Source organism: Petaurus breviceps, unplaced genomic scaffold (assembly GCF_028583685.1).
Source record: "Petaurus breviceps papuanus isolate PSGF00001 unplaced genomic scaffold, PetGlider_PUasm1.0 90339, whole genome shotgun sequence".
Taxonomy (NCBI): domain Eukaryota; kingdom Metazoa; phylum Chordata; class Mammalia; order Diprotodontia; family Petauridae; genus Petaurus; species Petaurus breviceps.
In genome coordinates, this window is record NW_027187223.1 from 200,173 (window position 1) to 207,549 (window position 7,377).

The 7,377-nt window shown below is 46.4% G+C and overlaps 1 protein-coding gene across 5 annotated transcripts in view; it reads left to right on the forward strand.

Annotated features, from left to right (window-relative positions):
- Nucleotides 1–7,377, forward strand: part of ARHGEF9 (Cdc42 guanine nucleotide exchange factor 9) — a 270,712-nt gene that overhangs the window by 14,872 nt on the left and 248,463 nt on the right. For 3 of the 5 annotated variants that reach the window (XM_069108283.1, XM_069108279.1, XM_069108282.1), the window contains exon 2: nucleotides 5,374–5,435. The exons of the other annotated variants lie outside the window; for them this stretch is intronic. The gene's annotated coding sequence lies outside the window, so the exon portion shown is untranslated. The remainder of the gene's footprint in view (nucleotides 1–5,373; nucleotides 5,436–7,377) is intronic. 5 annotated transcript variants of the gene reach the window in all.

The window sequence follows — 7,377 nt, forward strand, 5'->3', positions numbered from 1 at the left end:
ATATCTCCACCTCACTTCCCTACCCCATATCCCCACCCCACTTCCCTGCCCTGATATCCCCACTCTCATTTTCCTACCCCCATATCTCCACCCCCAAATCATCACCCCCATTTCTCTACCCTTATTTCCATATCCCCCATATTACTACCCCCACCTCTCTACCCCCCATTTCTCTACCCTCACTTCCCTACCCCTATATGACCACCTCCATTTCTCTACCCCCATATTCCCACCTCACTTCCCTATCCCATTTCTCTACCCCCAAATCATCACCCTCATTTCTCTACCCCTGCTTCCCTATCCCCCATATTACTACCCTACCTCTCTGGCCCCCATGTCCCTACCACACTTTGCTCTCCCCCATGCCCTCACCACCCCATTTCTCTTACACACACTTCCCCTGCCCATAAGAGCCCATGGAGAGGGAAGCATCAGGCTGAGAGGGAGACTGCGGGAGCTGGAGGGCAGGCCTGCCCCATCCTGCCCCATCCTGGCCTGTTCACCAGCCCCAGTTGGCGGGGAGGGAGCTGGCAGACCAGTTCAGTGAGGTCTCAGGGAGTGGGTGGTAAGCTAGGCTGTTCAGCCAGAGCCCAGGCATGCTGGCAGCTCTGCCAGAAGCTCAGGGAGCCAGCTGGACCTGTAACACCTTGAAGGTTCCAGCAGAAACAGCGGCTGCATCCCCTCCCCTTTGGCCTGTCAAGAGGCAGGGGCCCTGAGGGCTTGGAGTGTAATGAAGCCATGGTTGGGCCTCAGTGGGAGTGACAGAGGGAGGAGATAGAGGACACCTTAGAAGCTGTGGAGTCTGATCTTGTCCTAGAGGGGGGCAAACTGAGGACTAGGACTGGAGAAGTGATATATCCAAGGTCAAACACTTCTTAGTGGCAGGGCAAGGACATAACTTTAGAGTTAAGTGGGTCATCTAGGCCTGCCCCCTCATTTTACAGAGGAGGAAACTGAGACCTAGGGAGGGGAAATGACCAAAAGTCACACAAAGAGTAATATCAGAGGTAAGATTTATACCCAGCCTCAGAAAGCAACTTCTCTTCCTGCCCTGATTCTGGCCACTTCCACAAAGGGCTCATCTGTCTTCCTGGAGATCTCTACTTGCCTAGAGTTTGTTGGCCTCAGTTGGAGCTGGGGCTTCTTGGCATTTTCTTGGTCCCTGGCCTGCTTAAAAGAACCACCCCTTTGCAAGGAGGTGCCAAAGAAAAGAGATACCTGGTTCCTCCTCTTTGAGTCATGTGGAAATTCCTTGAGGATTCCAATTCAGTTGGTATCATTTGAGAACCTACTATGTGGTTCTAACTGCTAATCTACATAGTCAGGCCTGATGCTGTAAGAATAGAGCTAGCCTCTGAGGCAGAGGACCTGACGCTTGCTACCTTGTGACTCTGGTTAAGTCCCTTCCCCTCCCTGGTCCTCAGTTTTCAGAGGAAGCTCTGTAAAGTAAGGAGGTAGGACTCAGTTGTCTCCAAGGCCCCTTCCATCTCTAGGCCTAGAATACTGTGGTGACTGCGGCCAATCATTCTAGCTTCCACAGTTCCTCCCCTGTAAAATGAGGGGCCAAGACCCCTGGAACAGTCAAGGCCCTTTCTGTCCTAATCATGGGACTCAGCTCCTGTCCTCAGGAAGCTTATAGCCTGAGATATATTGCAGGTGAGTGATGAATTCATTCAATGTGTACTGTGGGTCAAAGAATGTGGGCCACTAGTGCCTTTGGAGGGCAGAGGGAGGGGTATTGTGGGTTAGGGAAAGCCCTCAGGCCTCAGAGAGTCAGGGCATGTGGACAACTAGCACTTCACATCTTGGGACATCCATTTCCTCATCTGTAAGTTAGGGATAATAACATATATCCTGTTGTCTACATGTCTGTTTTCAATATTATGTCCGTGGTGTCATCCCCCAACTCCCTCAGAATGTCAGCTCCTTAAGGAGAGGGATTGCTTCCATTTTTTCTCTGTCTCTCCAGTACCTAGCACATAGTCCTGGCATGCAGTAGGTATACATCAATGTTTGTTGAGTGAATGCCTGATGACCAACCTCTCAGGGTTGTTATGGGGGAAAAATTTTTGTTGGTCTCAGGTAGCTTCTTGGAAGAGGTCCCCAAGGGCCCATTTGGGGACTGGGAGGGACTTGAGGAAGGGAGAGGCCCAGGTGGGCTGGAGTATTCAGGAGGGGTTTTGTGGGGGAGGTGGCCCTTGAGCTGCCTTGGAGGGGCTCCCTTTGGGGCCACCGCCCTCCTGCCTTTATGGTTTCGGGAGAGACAAGGTGGGGCCCAAGGTAGTCATTTTTGTTTGTCTGGGTTTCATTCACATTTCTATTTGTACTCTCACCTGGGTGGCAGCACTGGGCTTTAGCCAGAACATGTTTTCATTCATTTGAAAGAAGTCATTTAACAAATGGAAACCTTCTCCTTGCCTTCTCATGAGCCTGGATCCCAGCCCTGGGGAGCTTGGGTAACTGAGGAAGTGAAACCTGGGGAGATTTTGGGGAGTGGGGCAGGAAGGAGAGAAACTGCAGTGACCTCAGTTCCTGGGCAGTCCCTCCTGGGCCAGCCTGGCCCTCTTGGCCTCAGCTGGCCATGGAATTTGGATCTGCCCTAACTCAGGCCTTGTGCCCAGCTGGGCCTCCTTCCCCTTGCATGGGGGTAGATGGGTCAATATGCTGCTGAGTGAGGCCTGGGAAACGGGGTATTGGTCCTGGCTCTGCTGTGCCCAAGCCAGTCACAGATGGCATCTGCTAGCTGGAAGGCTATGTGGTGCAGGTTAGGGCACTGGTGTTGGAATCAGAATCAAATTCCACCTCTAACTCTTACTATGTATGTGACCCTGGGCAAGTCCCTTCTACTCTATGGGCCTCAGTTTCCCCATCTGTCCAGTGGAAGGGTTGGAGTGTTTGAAGTACATTCCAGTTCTAGAGCTAGGCTCCTCTGTATGTCCCTGGACAAGTAATTTCCCTTGGCCTCAGTTTCCACCTCTGTAAAACAAGGGGATTTGGACTAGAATAAGGCTGAAGGTGGGCCAAGAGAATCCCTACAGGTGTCCATTTGGAAAGGAAAGGGGACAGGGCCAGAATGATGGGAAAGACTTTTAGTTGCTGCATCAGCATGCAGGTCACTGAGCGCTGGGCATCAGGTGGGTGGAATGAGCCCTTTCAGGGCTCCCCCTGCACACTAGGCCCTGGGCTCACCCCTCTACCCTCTCCAGGGTCCTTTTCCTGGATCTTGCCTAGAATGGTCCAAGCTACATAGAAAGAAGGGAAGCCAGTGGCCCCTGTGCCCATCACAGGAAGCCCTGAGCCAGCAGAAGTAATAGAGAGCTAATAGAAACTGCCATTTCATAGACTTTGCTGGCACCACCCCTGAGGTCCAGGTAGTGCATGTATTATTCTCAGTTTACAGATAAGGAAACTGAGGCTCATAGAGGGAAAGGGATAGAGCACTAGTAAGTTCGAGAGTCAGGATTTGAATTCAGGTCTCTTGTCTCTGAGATAGTCTTTCTGCTCCACCGCTATCCCCATGGATGAAGTCATTTCCTTGGGAATCCCCTGCAGCTGGAAGGGTAGACTGTTTTCCAAGTGGTAGTCTGAAAGCGACTGACAACCCTCCCCACCTCTAACTAGAGGGCAGAACATTTGGGTTTAATATATAATAAGGACTATAAGGAAAGAACTTGCTCATAATTGGTACTCTCTCAAAAAGGAGTGGTCTGCCTTGGTAAGATAGTGAGTCACTGGAGGTATTCATGCAGAGGCTGAACTCTCACTTGTTGGAGAAGTTACAATAGTTTGGATAGGGTTTGAACTAGATAGCCTCTAAGTTCCCTTTGAATTGAGATTGTATGATTCTCTCTAGTAATGTGGTTGTTTTTTTTTGGGGGGGGGGGGAGGAAGGGGTGGAGCTTGAGATAGTAGTCTGCCATTTAGATTCTGTCCAGCAGAGGGCAATGGTGTGACATTTGCTGGTAGCCTTCTAGCCACAACCCCTTCCTCTCATTGGCGGTGGGATGCTCCCATCCCACAATGAGGACAGTCTAATCACTGCCTACTGTACTGCTTTGGCTGATGTTGTCTTTTACCAGCTACCTGTGGGATTGATGTAAGGGCCCTTGGGAGTGTATGTTGGGGGAGAGGAGTGGATGGGAGGGGGGGGTGGGGAACTGACTGGCCTCTAAAGGATTCCCTCAACCTTCCCTACTTGTGGGTCACCCCTTGGCTTTCTAGACTGCCTTTGTGGGCTATCCATATCCCCCTGAACCCACCAGATCCAGAAAGAAGGATTGCAGAAGAGAGGCTTGAGGCAGACAGATTAATTGAGCAAAGACTCCAAGCAAGAGGTGTAGAGGGCCTAAAATGGTGACCCCGTACATGGAAGGGGACAGATTTCAGAGATGCTATAAGAAGAGATCTGAAAGCCTTGGCAGCTGAAGGCTTGCCAGACTGAGGAAGAGGGAAGAGTTGCCACCAGACTCATTGATACCTTTTCGCTTTTTGGAGGGTCATTTGGGGTTAAGTGACTTGCCCAAGGTCACACAGCTAGTAAGTGTTAAGTATCTGAGGCCGAATTTGAATTCAGGTCCTCCTGGCTCCAGGGCTGGTGCTCTATTCACTGCACCACCTAGCTGCCCCTCATTTATACCTTTTAAAAGAAGCTTCTAGTCAATTCAACATATTGCTTTTGAAACCATTGAATTTATCTGTGTTTCCTTCTGGCCTTCCTTCTCATCTGGATTTTAAAATGCTTCACTGGACCTTTTTTCTTTTCTTTTTTTGGGGGAAGCAACATTATCACTAACTCCTATCCCTCACACCAATGAAAAAAGAAAAACCCAACCCTTTCAGTAAACATGCAGAATCAAGCAAAAATATATTCCCATGTGGTTGGCCGCATCCAGAAACATCTCTCGTATTCTGCCCCTGAGTACATGTAGCCTGAGTTACCGTATTTTTGAGCTTGTTCTCTCTCTGCCCCCATTCCTCAAATGCTTTCCCTCCTTACATCTGCCCATAGAGGTAGGTCCTGATTAGTGGGAACACCCCAATGTGATCACATGAACATATCTGAATTCATACTTTGAAGTTATAAATGCAATTACATTTAATTATATATTATTAAAGATCATCATTGGTTCCAGCTCAATGGTAATATGCAATGTCAATTCGAATAATGGGACTGCTTCAGGGGAATTTGTCATTTACACTGGATGACCTAGCTATCTGTAATTTCGAGCTTCCTTAAAAACTCAACCCTATTGGCTGAGGCCTTTCCTCAACCTCCCTACTGCTAAAGTCTCCCCACTCCCAAATTAACATGAAAACCAACCAACCAACAAACAAAAACCCTTGTATTTACGTGTGTTTTGTTTCTGCCAATAGACTGTGAGCTGCTGGAGAGCCAGGGACCATTTCGATTCTGCCTTCACCGTGCCTGGCGCATAGTAGGTGCTATAAATGTGTGCTGTTTTATTCTAGATTGATTGATGATTTCTGGGTTGTGAGTGTGGGTGACTGGAAGAATGGAAATCCCTTTAACAGAAATGGGGAAGTTAGGAAGAGGGGAAAATGATGAGGGTATTTTAGACATGAGTTATTTGGAATAGTATAGATCCAATGGGAAAGTTGGGGGCGGGGGGAAGGATTACCTGTCCAGCAACTCAAAGTGTGTTCCCCTTCCATAATACAAGCCACAGGTAGCATTGGAAGTTGGGAGGTGGGAAGGTCTGTGTAGGACCCTATGGGGGACAGCAAGCCACTGGTATGTTAAGGTGTCCCAAGCTCAGTTTACCTTTGAGTGAAATCCTAACCATGAAATAATCCATCATCCCTTCAGTTCTCTGTCCTGTGTCCCTCCCACATCTGATACTCTCTGTTCTTAGAAACCAGAGCACATTTAAGGGATTTCTCAATATATGGACCTATAATGGGGTCACTACTGACTGCTTTCATTACAATTTAGGGACAATCCATTCCTGCACCTTACCTGCCCTGCCTCCTCCTGCAGTATATTGACCTTGGGGTTGAATCTGGAATAGCTACAAATCTTCCATCCCCATCACAGCTCTAATATACAGCCCCCTGGCATGATTCTTTCTTCCTAGTGACCTTAGGCAAATTCCTTTGTAATAATGGTAAATAAAAATAATAACGATGCCTTCAATTTCTATAGGTCCATTCTTCCAAAGATCCCCAAACTTTCATAGATAGAATCTTATCTGGTCTTCATTGACTCCCTCAGAGGTACAGAGAGGTAGATACTAACTTCTGCAGTTTACTGCTTGGAGAAAGCTGATCCAGGGACAGCTAGGTGGCACAGTGAATTGAGCACTGGCCCTGGAGTCAGGGGGACCTGATTTCAAATTTGGCCTCAGACACTTAACACTTAAATAGCCATGTGACCTTGGGCAAGTCACTTAACCCCAATTGCCCTCCAAAAAAAAGAGAGAAAGCAGATCCAAAGAGTTAGAATTTCTTTTTTTTTAATTTTGCTTTCCTGAATTGTTTTCTTATTGTTAAGAAATATCTGATTTAGCAGGATCTTGTATTCTCTAGTTTCTAGTAAACTGCATGACTATAAAAATATGATTTACTCTAAAAATAAGTTGCCAAAATATGTGTATTGCATATTTTCATTAAGCATACCTGTAATATATATTGATGATTCTGATAAAGATATTTTTTAAATGAGAAAGTAAGCTTATAAGTGAGTAGTTATTGATCTAATGATTTTGGATAGTAATATCTTCCATGATTTTCCCACATTCTTTTGATATCTTCCCCTTCTTAAGAAAGTTTGTAAAGTGATTCCTTGGTGTTTTCAGTATTGTGTCACTCAACATAAATTCCTTGTGTCTATATCTGGTTTGGTTAATCCAATCTTCTCAAAGGCATCCTCTTAAATACCATTTCTACTTTGTCAGGTATCATATGATAGGGGTAGAATGGCTCATATGTTTTAGTCACAATGTAATAGTTTTGCCATTATTGATGATAAACTAGAAATGTGAGCACTTTTTCTCTTTTCTAACATTTGGCCTATTGTTTTCATCTATGAATGTGCTTAGGACTCATTTCAAGTATTCTGCAGAATTTTTACTGCCCCTCTTTTTTTTTTATTTTTCAAATGCTTTATTAGCTTCTGATTTACATCATTCATTTCCACCAGATTTTGAGTTACAGATTTTCTCCCTGTTTTTCCCCTACCTACCACCCCAAAATAGCAGTCCCACAGGATATCCCCTCCTCCAATCCGCTCTCTCCCATATTTTCTCCCATACCCCTTTCGACTCTTTATGCCTCAGTGCATTTAAAATAGTGTGTGTGTGTGTGTGTGTGTGTGTGTGTGTATATATATATATATATATATATATATATATACATTTG